The sequence below is a fragment of the Dama dama genome, chromosome 7 (genome assembly GCF_033118175.1).
Source record: "Dama dama isolate Ldn47 chromosome 7, ASM3311817v1, whole genome shotgun sequence".
In the NCBI taxonomy this organism is placed as follows: Eukaryota; Metazoa; Chordata; class Mammalia; order Artiodactyla; family Cervidae; genus Dama; species Dama dama.
The window spans coordinates 26,507,463-26,520,341 of NC_083687.1; the positions used below are offsets into that span (position 1 = coordinate 26,507,463).

The 12,879-nt window shown below is 46.1% G+C and overlaps 1 protein-coding gene across 3 annotated transcripts in view; it reads left to right on the forward strand.

Annotated features, from left to right (window-relative positions):
• The first annotated feature begins 9,121 nt into the window (after positions 1-9,121).
• Positions 9,122-12,879, forward strand: part of PAQR8 (progestin and adipoQ receptor family member 8) — a 37,271-nt gene continuing 33,513 nt past the window's right edge. Inside the window, exon 1 of one of the 3 annotated variants that reach the window (XM_061146906.1) lies at positions 9,122-9,267. The gene's annotated coding sequence lies outside the window, so the exon portion shown is untranslated. Of the gene's footprint in view, positions 9,268-9,826; positions 9,956-10,008; positions 10,087-12,879 lie in introns of those variants that run through there. The other 2 variants (XM_061146903.1, XM_061146905.1) reach the window with 2 other exon arrangements.

Genomic DNA, 12,879 nt, shown 5'->3' on the forward strand with positions numbered 1-12,879 from the left:
CCTCTCAACGTAAAGATTTTCTAAATTCTGTGGATTAATGAAGGGACCCATCACCTGGACTTTGAAGGATGTATTCAAAAGGTCCAAGAGCTTTTTCGAAGTCAAGGATGGGACTGCAAGAAATTTTGCTCAAGCTTAAACACCAGCCTCCGGAATGAGGTACTGACACACGCCACAATATGCATGAACCTCGAAAACATTGTGCTGAGTGAAAGAAGCCAGACACAAAGTCACATATTGTATGATTTCACTTATATGAAATAACCACAGTAGGAAAACCCACGGAAATCGAAAGAGAATTGGTGGTTGCCCAGGGCTGGAGGGAAGAGGGAATGGGGAGTAACTCCTAACACGTACAGGATTTCTTTTGAGGATGAGGAAAATGTTCTGGAGTTAGTTGTGACTATTGCACAGCCTTGTGAGTATACAATAAAGTATAACTATACTTCAAATGGGTGGATTTTATGGTATGTGAATTTTATCTCAACAAAACAAAAACAATAGCAAAGACACATTAAAAAAAAAATCAGCCTTCTGGTTAGAAAAAGTTTCTTTCTCTTCTTTGCTTCTACACTTGGGTGTGAATGTTTCTTTTATTCACTGACAGTTCCCTAATCTGTTACACCAGCCTAGGACTCCCCTGCAGCTGAAACCTTCCCGGAGGTTCCCCATAGGTACCTCAAACCCAACATAATGAAAATAAAATTGCAATGTTGGACCCTAACTTTATCTTCTTCCTGTATTTCCTCCATCAGTTGATGGGTTCGCTGACCATTCAGTCATGTAAGGCATCCATGTGTGAGTCATTCTTTATGTCATTCAATCATTTGTTCATCCATTCAGCAAATCGTCTTTAAAGACCTGTCACATATCAGGCACAGGCTTGTGCTAGACATGTAGCTGGGAACGAGACACATATGGTTCCAGCCCTTGTGGAGGACCGTGGAAGATAGATCAATCATTCAGACACAGTGAGATGAAAACAGTGGCCTGGGGGATACAGGGAGCCAACTCCTACCTGTGATTATTCACCAAATGCTATTGATTTTGCCTCCTAAATACCTCTCGAATCTGTTGTTTGCTTCTCATTCAAAATACTCTTGTCTTCCTTCAAGCCCGTCTACATGACCTCAGTTGCTTCCTAACTGGTCTCCTTGTCCCAATTTATCATGCCACCAGCCTTGCTAGTCTCAAATCCCTCTCCCACCCTGCTGCGAGAAAGAACATTCAAAAACAAAACACCTCCTCATGCAATTTCCTTGTTTATAATATTTTGTCTCCTATAGTGTTCCAACACACCTGAAGGCTATAATATGCTCCCACCAGAAGAGGGGCTGCAGTGACTAATGATGGGGGTTGGCCCTCTTCCTAACTTGGATGGAGAATCACTGTGTAGTTCAAATTCCTTCCCAGGACATACCATATCCTTCATAAAATGACCCCTGCTTATCTCTTCAGTCTCACCACCATGGCTCCTCCCATGTGGTCAGAGGATGGACTTTCTTTCTCCAGTTTCTCCCAATCCCCATAGTCTACTCAACACCAAGTTGAGCATGCTTTCCAAGGCAGATGCATTGACAGACTTCATTTTAAAATTCACCAGTGCTCTGTTGCCAGGTAGCTGAACTAAGGCCACGTTAAAGTTCTGAAGACCTTTCAGGTATTTGACCCTGAAGCCCATTCATGGCCCCTGTCGGCCACCCACTTGACTGAAGCCCTCATTCAGCCCAGCAGCAGAAGTGGATGGAACTGAGTGATTGACAACCTCCCTAAGCCTCTGTGCAAGAAGAAGAGGGACCCTAGGCAATGCAGAGAGAGGAGGGAACAAAAGAGTCTAAATGGATCAAAGAAATGAGACAGAAGAGAAGAGACAGAGAGTACCAGAGAGGAGAGATGGCTCCCCGCTCCTACTTCCTCTGGGTGTGGACCATGTTGCCACTGGGCGTGCTGACACTGAGTCTTGTGATGTGAGTTAGAGGAACTGGTTGAGTAAGAAGAGCTGCCCCCCAACGTCTCTTCCTGTGAGGGTTTTATACAAGTTGGAACATGCCCAAAACCAAGAGCCGCTTTTACTTTCTTTTATATCCCATAAGTGCTGACAGCTGTGCATGCATGCTGAGTCGGTTCAGTCCTGTTCGACTCTTTGCGACCCTACGGACGATAACCCGCCAGGCTTCTCTGTCCATGGGATCCTCCAGGCAAGAATACTGGAGTGGGTCGCCATGTTCTCCTCCAGGAGGTCTTCCCAACCCAGGATAGAAGCCATGTCTCTTATTGGCAAGTGGGTTCTTTACCACTAGCATCACCTGGGGAGCCCGTGCTGATAGCTACAAACAATAAAAAACTAGTTGGTTGGTTTGGTACCATCACATGAACGATCAGGTACCATGGCATCCTTCCATTGAGGAGCGTGACCATGGCATCCTTCCACTGAGGAGCACGACCATGGCATCCTTCCATTGAGGAGTGCGACCATGGCATCCTTCCATTGAGGAGTGTGACTGTGGCATCCTTCATTGAGGAGTGTGACCATGGCATCCTTCCATTGAGGAGTGTGACCATGGCATCCTTCCATTGAGGAGCGTGACCGTGGCATCCTTCCATTGAGGAGCGTGACCGTGGCATCCTTCCATTGAGGAGTGTGACCCTGGCATCCTTCCACTGAGGAGTGTGAGCAGGGGTTGCACCCATGTGTGCCCACACACTAGCCATTGCCATTCCCTCAACAGTCGAGCTGCTGAGCCTCTGCTCTCTTTCCTGCTGTACCCTCAGGCTAGAATGCTTCTGTCCCGTCTTATCAGTTCGTTCAACCTCATACTTCATGGCTCACCTTGGAGCTTTTACTGATCCTCTTAACACAAAAAGTTACTGACTGGGGGCTAGGTGTCTGTCTGCTGCTTTTTCCATCACATTCGGGGCACCTCTCCTACAGCCTTTGTGATGCTGGAGGGCAATTATTGGCTTAAGTGTGTCCTCACCGCTAGATGGAGGGTGACGGCTGTATCATGCTCATCTCTTTATCTTTAGGTCTTACCAAAGTGCTTAGCGCCTAGGTCGTTTTCAATAAATCACTTCTGAATAGTTGAAGGAATGAAGAATAGAATGCTGCATATTGAAAAATTGCCACACATCCCTTTGACCCAGACTAAATCTTATTCAGTATCCTCAGGGCATCCTAATAAGGTGCTTCCCTTCTCACCTGAACAATTTGCTGGCCCCCTTCTTGGAAATGTAGAAGGGTTGGGCTAATTAGATTTGTCTAAAGAGAAGAGAAGGAGAATGATGGGAGAGAAAGACTTAAACAGCCCAGCCTCATCTCGCTGCAAAGTTTACTGGGCTCAATCTTGGTAAAATTGAATCAGTTGGCACCATTGTCCTCTAGCCCTGATTTAATGGTGGGACGAGAGCTGTTGAATGCACTATTAAAAGGAAATGCAGGAGGAAGGGATCCAAAGGAGCTGGTCAGAAGAGACAGTCCTGCCCGTTAGTGGCTGTGAAGAGAAGGGACACGTTGCCCATTGCACTCGTGTTCCCCGCAAGAACCTCGGGTTCCTGGAATCTGAGATTGAAGAGACTGACCTCCCTGCCGCCGGTTCCTATGATACCACTGATGAGGGAGTGATTCTGATAAGGTTTATGACTGCCTTGAGCAAGTTACCTCTTTTAATATCTATTTTAAAATGAGAATAAAGATTCTTGTCTGTTGTTGTTATAAGCTCAGAAGCACAATGCCCACACAGCACCCTACAATTGCTATAATTAACTTTATTATATTTCCATCCTATAATAATCTACTATAAATTATAGCCCATGAGAATTATACTTAGGTCCAGAATAATGAGCAACAGCCATTCATTTGTGTATTTATTTTATTAAGGCTATTTTTGAAAAATATTGAGAACTGTGAAAAGGAAAATTAAGTTTTCTGGCAAAACCACCATTCAGAAAAATCATTATGAGGGTTTTTGTTGCTGTAAAGTCGCTCAGTTGTGTCCAACTCTCTGTGACCCCATGGTGTATAGCCCGCCAGGCTCCTCTGTCCAGGGGATTTTCCAGGTGAGAATACTGGAGTGGGTTACCAGTTCCTTCTCCAGGGGATCTTCCAGACCCAGGGGTGGAACCTGGGTCTCCCACATTGGAGGCAGATTCTTTACTGTCCTAGCCACTGCAGAAGCCCCATTAGGAGGGTACAACTTTCATTTTCTTTTCTTTTCCCCTTTTGTAGTGCATATTTCTGTTTTACTAGGCCACAGAACTGCAGGCACGTGTTTCTCTGATGTCCCTGCAATTTTTGAAGACTGCAGTATTCCGTCTCATGCACGGACCCTTGTTAATTTGGTCAGGCCTCCCTCAGCCATTATATCTTACCCACGGACTACCTACCTTGTAAACTTCCTGCTAGAAATTTTGGTTGGCATTACCAAGACTCCATCATTCTTGTAGTCTCTCAAGAGTGTTTAGAGAGACAGGCCTGATGAAGTTGGATCCTGCACCTGAGTGGCTTTCAGGTTCCTCCCTGTTGTCCTCAGAGCTGAAGGATTCCAGGCTGGTAGGAAGAGTAATGAGAGAAATTCAACTTAGTTGGGAGGGCACGAAGGAGGAGATTTTTGTTTTAGTTGGAATTCTTCTGGATGTTCCTTCCAAAGGCTACATGCCTACATGTCACTTTACTTCAGTTCTGTTCGACACTTAAAAAAAAAAAAAAAGAGCTGTCTTTTCTGTAGCACATCCTACTAAGTATTCAGAATTAACTCTGTTAATCCTTTGTCCTTCTTTCTCCCTCTCTCCTAGATAGGAACGTGTTTCTCCTCAATTGTTTTTTTCATGCCTGGGGCACTTGCTCTTCTAGTTCATTCCTAGATTGTTTTAGCATCCTCTAAGGGTTCTGGAGTAAATGATCATGGACCGAATTCCAGATATGCTAAGTATCCATGGCTTCCCAGGTGGTTCTAGTGGTAAAGAACCCACCTGCCAATGCAGGAGACATAAGAGACATGGGTTCCATTCCTGGGTCGGGAATTGCAACCCATTCCAGTATTCTTGCCTAGAGGATCCCATGGACAGAGAAGTCTGGCGGGTTACAGTCCATGGAATCCACAGAGTTGGACACGACTGAAGCGACATAGCACGCATGTTAGTTCATTTATTCAGCAATATTTTTCAAGCCTGTACTATGTGTTAGGTAACATGAGTTTGGCAATTAATAGCATGTCCATAAACCTTGTTCTCTAGAAACTTACAGTCCAGTGGAGGCGCTAAAGAAGTAGATAGGGAATTTAAAAATGAGGTAACAAAGTAAAAAGTCAGCTCAAGATGCTATGTCTCAAAAAAAGAAAAAGATGCTATGTCTCATTAGACCAAAGGTCACCCTCAACCAAACTGAAAGCTTTAAACCTGGCCCAACACCCAGGTCCCTGAGCTCTTTCAGAGAGGCATAAATATGGAGAAGATTCCAAATTATCTGCCCCATACCAGTCTCATCTGGACAGGTCAGTTCTTCCCTCTAGCTTCCCGCTAAGATGTAAAAAGAGATTCAGTAAACACCAGCTGAATTAAACTGGTCAATTGATGTATTGACTTTGTTTTTCTTTATTAAATCATTAAAACTCTGAAACCAAGCCAGAATCAAGTATGAATAATGCAATTGTTACCCTGCTTGTCCAAGATTGCCCTTTTCATCTTTCATCCTATTTGAAGGAACTGAGAGCCAGGATAAGTCCTCCAGACAGAAATCAGCTAAAATGTTATGGACTGAACACACTGCCACAGCACGGGACTCTGAGTCTCAGCTGTTCAACAGAGGATGCTGCATGGCTTTGCTCATCAGCCTAATTTAGATGATAGATGATTGAGCAAAATGAGCTATGAGAGGGTGTGTATTAATACCTTCCCTAGCAACACACCAACGAGGGAGTGGCAAAGTCCAAAGGTTCAACATCAGTTTTCCATCCTGGGTAAGTTCACATGGCTTTCCTTTTCTAGCCATAAATTCTGAGAAATTTCCCTCCAAAATCTTCCTTCAGCACCCAGTCTGGATTGAATCAGAGTTGGATAGACTGGAAAACATTTACTTCTCAAAATTTTTGACATCAGTCTTTGAAGTTTAATTGTTCTGACTTTCCCATCCCCCTCCCCTGCCTCCCTTCCCAGGATAAAATGATTAAGAATTAGGAGCAAAGTGAATGAAAGAAACACAATTTTCAGGACCTTTGAAGATGGGAACCATCTGGGCCATTTACTTTAAGCCTTCTTAGATGCAACTTTCTTTCTTTCTTTTTTAAATATTTATTTATTTAGCTGCTCTGGGTCTTAGTTGTGGCATGAAGGAATTTTTGGTTGAGGCATGTGGGATCTAGTTCCCTGACCAGGGATCGAACCAGTTCCCATGCATTGGAAGTACAGAGTCTTAGCGACAGGACCACCAGTTACAAAGTTCCTTTAGTTACAAATTTCTGCTGAAGAGTGAGAGAAGGCTTCGTATTTTAATACCCACAGGTTAATTTGCCATTTAATTACCATGATCCAACTATATACAATCCAATTACATACATTCAAGTCTCATTTCAGAACAAATGTTAAAATCAACATGTGTACACATCCAATATTGCTGGGGTTTAGCAATTCATATCCTGTTATTAATAATATGAACTTTTCCTGCTTGGTCACTTTATCATTTTTTTAAGTTTGCCATTGGTAACTCTTCAATCAGGAACTATTAATATTTACCTAGAAGAGAGATTGGGCCTTTCTGGGTGGCACTAGTGGTAAAGAACCCATCTACCAATGCAATAGACATAAGAAACACGAGTTCAATCCTTAGGTGGAAAAGATCCCCTGGAGAAGGGAATGGCAACCCACTCCAGTATTCTTGCCTGGAGAATCTCATGGACAGAGGAGCCTGGTGGGCTACAGAGTCTGTGGGGTCACAAAGAGTGAAGTCACTTCACTCGTGTCCAACTCTGTGTGACCCTATGGACTATAACCCACCAGGCTTCTCTCTCCATGGGATTCTCCAGGCAAGAATACTGGAGTGGGTTGCCATGGCCTTCTTCAGGGGATCCTCCCAACCCAGGGATGGAACACACATCTCTTATGTCTTCTGTTCTGTACAACAAGCACCCCATGGGAAGCCCCTCCCTACATCTAGAGTTACATATACATTGATCTTATAAAACTGTATCTTTGATCAATCGTTTGAAGTCAGCTAATCATCATTACACATCTAGTAATGCCAGGAACAATCATCTTGTACAGTGTGCTGTGCTAAGTCGCTCAGTCATGTCCAACTCTTTGTGACCGCATGGACTGTAGCCCGCCAGGCTCCTCAATAAGCAGAATAAAAGTAATATAGTTAGTAGTATTGATAAGGTCATAAATAAGTATTTAAGTGAAGAGCTCCCAGTAGGCGTGGCCCGGTATCTCCCCAGATCGCTGACCAGTCTGTTTTGCATCCATCACTATCTTTAAGGGAAATGATATGTTGTTATCATACTCAAAGTTCACCAAAGATGTCTGCAGGTACGAGGTGAGTGGAAGATTATGATGACCCCTGAAGGACTGACAAAGGAATGTTATCTTTTGAGGACTTACGTGGTTGGCATCCAAAGAAGAACAATTGATGTTTATGTCTGAGCAGGTATTTCTGCCACTGGGCAGTCTGGCTAATGCAGAATGCCATTGCCCAATGAATGGTAGAGGGGAGGGAGGAGGCCAAAGGGCAGAGAAAAAGTTTTATGCTTAAAGTTTTCTTGGCTTAACGTATGAATTTTATGTCATCCCTTTTATGAAAGATCCAAGAGCCTCTTACAATGATTCGAAAATAATAAGGTCATTCTTTTTTCCAGAGTTACAGAAGTGTCACTTGTACTGCCCAAATCGAAGTGAGACATCATCTCAGAGTAGGAAATGAAAGGAGCCAGTATGAGATGCAAGTAGTTTTTTTAGTATTTATGTGTTTTATTTATCTGGCTGGGTGGGATCTTTGCTTGTAGTGCAGGGACTCTAGTTGCGGTGCTCAGCCTCCAGAGTACGTAGGCTCCAGATTACAGGGGCTTCAGTAGCTGTGGCTGGCAGGCTTAGTTGCTCCATGGCATACGGGCTCTTAGTTCCCCAACCAAGTGTGGAAGCCATGGCCCCTGCATTGCAACGTGGATTCTTAGCCACTGGACCACCAGGGAAGTCCTGAAAGTACTTAATAGTAATGAACTGTACATTTAAAAAAATGATTAAGGTGGTTAATTTTATATTATGCATGAGGTGTTAAGTCGATTCAGTCCTGTCTGACTCTGCAACCCTATGGACTGGAGCCCTCCAGGTTCCTCTGCCTCTGAAATTCTCCAGGCGAGAATACTGGAGTGGGTTGCCAGTCCCTCCTCCAGGGATATTATGCATATTTTACCACAGTTAAAATGTTTTAAATTTAATGTTATGTGTATTTAGGAAAGCAAGTTTTATTATTTCTTTTTAGATTGACCTCAATTTTTTAAATTGAAGTACAGTTGATTTACAATATTACATTTGTTTCAGGGGTACAGCATAGTGATTAAGTATCTTTGCAGAATTTATTCTGTTGTAAGTTATTATAAGATAATGGCTATAATTTCCTGTGCTATACAGCATATCTTTATTGCTTATCTATTTTTACACACAGTAGTTTGACTCCCTTAATCCCATAGCCTATCCAGAACAAGTCTGTTCTCTATGCCTGTGAGTCTGTTTCTGTTTTGCAAATACTTTGTATTTTTTTTTTTTTTAGATTCCACCTATAGGTCGTTTCATAGGGTATATAATGGAAAAGTGCCAGGTTTCAACAAACAGGAGTTGGGCCTGCCTGTCTCAAAAGAGTAATGAAGTGAATTAAAGGAATCTCTTAGAGTAACACTAATGCAGGTCATCTTCCCAGGATCTGAAGAGTCTCTATTTCTTTTGTCCAGATAATGATAATGAAGGCTGATTTTTTAACAGCAAAGCCAATATGATTTGTTAATTGATGCTCCTATATCTTTTCTTTCTTTCTTCTTTTTTTTGACTGCACCAGGTCTTAGTTGTGGCATGTGGGATCTAGTTTCCTGACCAGGGATGTATCCCGCTCTCCTGCATTGGGAGCAAGGAGTCTTAACCACCGGACCACCAAGCTCCCCAGTGCTCCAATATCTCAAGTGCATTTTCCTTATGGTAAAATGTGGACAGCAATGCGGGGACGGGACAAGTCCGAGGAGGACCAAACGTGGAAATTCCTTTCCTGACCACCTCCACTCCATCCCTTGTGTACGTAGGTCATGGTTATCGCAACCTGCTAGAGGAGATGGGGGTATAGAAGTGAGTGACGTCCTGTCAGGGTAAGAGGTGTGTTTGTATGTTGCGTAAGTCACAGGGGAGTCCTTAGAGGATGGATCTCAGGGGTGTGAAAGTGTGTGTCGACAGCCGCCCTCCTTGGCAAGTCATAACATGATTTCATGGGCAGAATGACCCTGAATGTGCAGATCTGGGTGGTTAAGAGTAGATTGGATTCTGTCTTAAAAGATGAAGTTTGTTGCTTTTCCCTCTCCGGAAAGACTTCTGCAGTGCCCCCCCCCCCACCCCCGCCCCCGCCCCACCCCACCCCCGGAAAGAACAGGACAGAGGCTGACTAGTGTCTTTTCCTCCTGTCCCCTCGGGCCTTCAGCCGCCGAAAGGGGGCCTTGCGGGCCTGACCCCCGGCTGGAAGGAAGAGGCGTAAGTCAACTTCCTCGCCCGCGGCACCCGCGGCGGCGGTGGGTGCGCGGGTCTGCGCATCCCGCCCCCGGGCCGGGAAGGGGCGGAGCCGGGCGGAGCCCGCCCCCGGCTGGCCCCTCTTCCCCGCCGCTCCTCCGACCCGCGCTGGCCGCAGTCACCGCCGCCTGCAAGAAGCTGGGAGCGGGATCTTGGGCCGGGAGTGCGGGCTGGGCTGCGTGCACGGGCTCGGCCGCCGCTGCCGGTGAGTCCCTGGGCTGGCGGCGCGGTGCGCGGAGGGAGGCGGGTCAGGACCCGGCTGTTGGGGAGCCCCCGGGCGCAAGCGCCGGGATGTCAAGATCGCGACCGTGGGGGCCCCCGGAGGAGCTTCGCGAGGTAGGGGAGGAGCCCGGGGGCCGGGAGTCAACATGCCCCCGGTGCTGGGGCGCCCAGGAGCCCTGCAGGCGAGGCAGAGGGTCAGGGACTCGAAGTTGGGGCGTCCCGAAACCCGATCCTGGAGGACTACAGGGTTAGGATCCTGAGGTTGGAGAGGTCCCCAGGGGTGCGGAATGAGGGCTACCCAGTCGGCCTTCTCGGGGCGCCCTCCGCAGGGCGGAGAGGAGCAGAACCCGGGAAGGGAGTGCAGAGAGAGGAAGCCCGAGGCGGGCGGGGCGGGAGAGAAGCCCCAGGGGGGGAGCCCCGGACAGGGGAGGGTGGGGCGACGAGAGTGACTTCTCCCGGGAAGGATGGAGGGGGTTTCGCCGAAAGGGCGGGCGCGGGGAGCGGAGCTGTGCGGAGAACCGGGGTTGTGTTCTGGAGGATGGGGGACTGGAGAGCTAGAATGCCGCGGCGGGGGTCCGAGGTGGCCGGAGGAGCTGTAGGGCGGGCACTCAGGGAACATCTCGGCCTAGGGGACGCAGCCCACTCGGTGGGGTCATGGCCATCTCAAGAGGACACCCACTCGAGGGAGCAAGAAAGGCCACCCTGGACGGAGCTGGGTTGGGACCCTCCACCTAGCGAGCTCGGGCAGTGTTGGCAACTTCGGCAGGGGGACCAGAGAGGGGCGCACCTGGCAGACCTGCGTGGGCACCGCAGTGCCCTAAGCATCTGTGGGCCCTCAGGCACAGACTCACAAAAGGGAGACCCCTGGACTGGACAGGCTTAGGGTTGCATCTCATATTTCTGAGCTGGGTTAGAAGTGATTTTGCCCAGGGATCCGATGAGAAGAGTCTGGGCTTATAGCTCAGAATAGCTCTGGAGTGCGTTTTCAAATTGTATGGGTAAGCTCTACCTCTGTGTGTGTGTGTGCAACTCATAATAAAAGTGTATGTAATTTTTAGATCCACATGTGCTGCTTGCTTCCTCCTCTTTTGTACTTTGTGAGAGGTTGTTTCTGAGTAAAAACTGGAGGAAAATCAGGAAGGTTCCGGCGTACACACATACACACGAACCGCCCACAAATGCATTGCATTCCACAGTCTAGTAAACACGAGTATTATACTTTTGGATTGCTTCTGTTGGCAGGGCTCCTTTTAGTGGAGTGAATAGGAGTTAACCTGCATGGAAGGTGGACTGCCCTTGACTACCCTCTTAGGATATCCACAGCCTGGACCCACCCCTGAGTTGCTGCACCCTTGACCAGGTCACCTGGTGGGGCGCTAGCCTGCTCAGGACCTCAGGGAATGGGCATTCTAGAGTCTGTCTGAATATAAACAAATGACCAGAGCACTGTCTGGTTTATCTTTTTTTTTTTTCCCCCTGTTTGTTGTAGGTGTCTGGCTCTCTTTTACTAGTTAAATAATATTGACATCTTATATTAATGTATTTTATATGGTTAATTATGTGTGGTAATTAGCTTAATTATTTGATATAACAACTAATTCAGGAAGACCTAGGGTCTTGGGAATCCTGTTAAATAGATTTCTCCCTGCGGAGGTTCCTGGGCTTTAAGGGGCAGTGGAAGGGGGAGGGAATGCACTCTACTCCTTTTCTTTTCTGCTGTAGATATAGGTCCATTTTCTAATATACGCTGAGATTTAAGCTTCCTGGGAGGACCAAAGACTTTTGGCATCTAGTATTTGGCTCAGATGGTAAAGAATCTGCCTGCAATGCAGGAGATCTGGGTTTGATCCCTGGGTGAAGAAGATTCCCTAGAGAAAAGGATAGCTACCCACTCCATTATTCTTGCCTGGGAAGTCCCATGGACAGAGGAGCCTGACACTACAGTCCATGAGTTCACAAAGAGTTGTACACAGTACACAACTTAGTGAATAACACTTTTCACTTTTTAATATGTTGGGCCTTTTTTTTTTTTTTTTTTTCCTTCATCAAGAGGAAAGCTCATCAGTAAGTATGCAAGTTAACGGTAAAGTGATCTATTCGATTTCACAGGTATCATTTCAGGACTTTTTTTTTTTCCATTAGGGAGTGGTCAGAACCTTGCACCAAAATCTGCATTATCATTATTGCGGTAGCATATTTATTCACTTGGACATATAGCTAGCTGATTCTTCCAATTCTTTATCCAAATGTTAGAATAAGTACCTAAGTGTTTATACATTCAAGTAAATTCGTGTTTCACCCTTTCTTCCTCACCCCTCATCATGGCAAGCTGTGTACTAATTCTAGTGATGCTGTCATTGCCGAGAATAATTTTGGAGCCCTGCTTTGGAGTTGCCTTCAGAGTTGGCAACACGTTGACTGAATTGCCTCTGTGATGGCAAACCTTCCGCAGTTGGGAAACAGCCAAACGCTTGTGTGGAGCCAACTTTGGTGGAGAATTGGGGTTGTTATAGGAAGTATGTCCATTAAAGTAATGAAAGTCCTCTTGAAGGACTGGCAGTTCTACAGGGGTCATCCAGTAAAGAGTATGTGTTTAGGATTGTAAAGTAGTTGCTTTGAAATGCAGCCTTCATTTGGTTGTTTGTGCTCTGGTGCATGTGTTAAAAAAAAAAAAAAAACTGGTCCTAGAGAAGGAAGTGGCAACCCACTCCAGTATTCTTGCTTGGAGAATCCCATGAACAGAGGAGCATGGCGGGCTAAAGTCCATAGGGTTGTAAAGAGTCGGACACAACCGAGGTCACTTAACATGCACCAACACCTTCTAGCTTATGGGGTTGGAGAAAATAAGCCTTTCTTTTCCCCTTCCATGCCCTCTGTATCAGGCAGTTTCCATCCCCTTGCATTTCT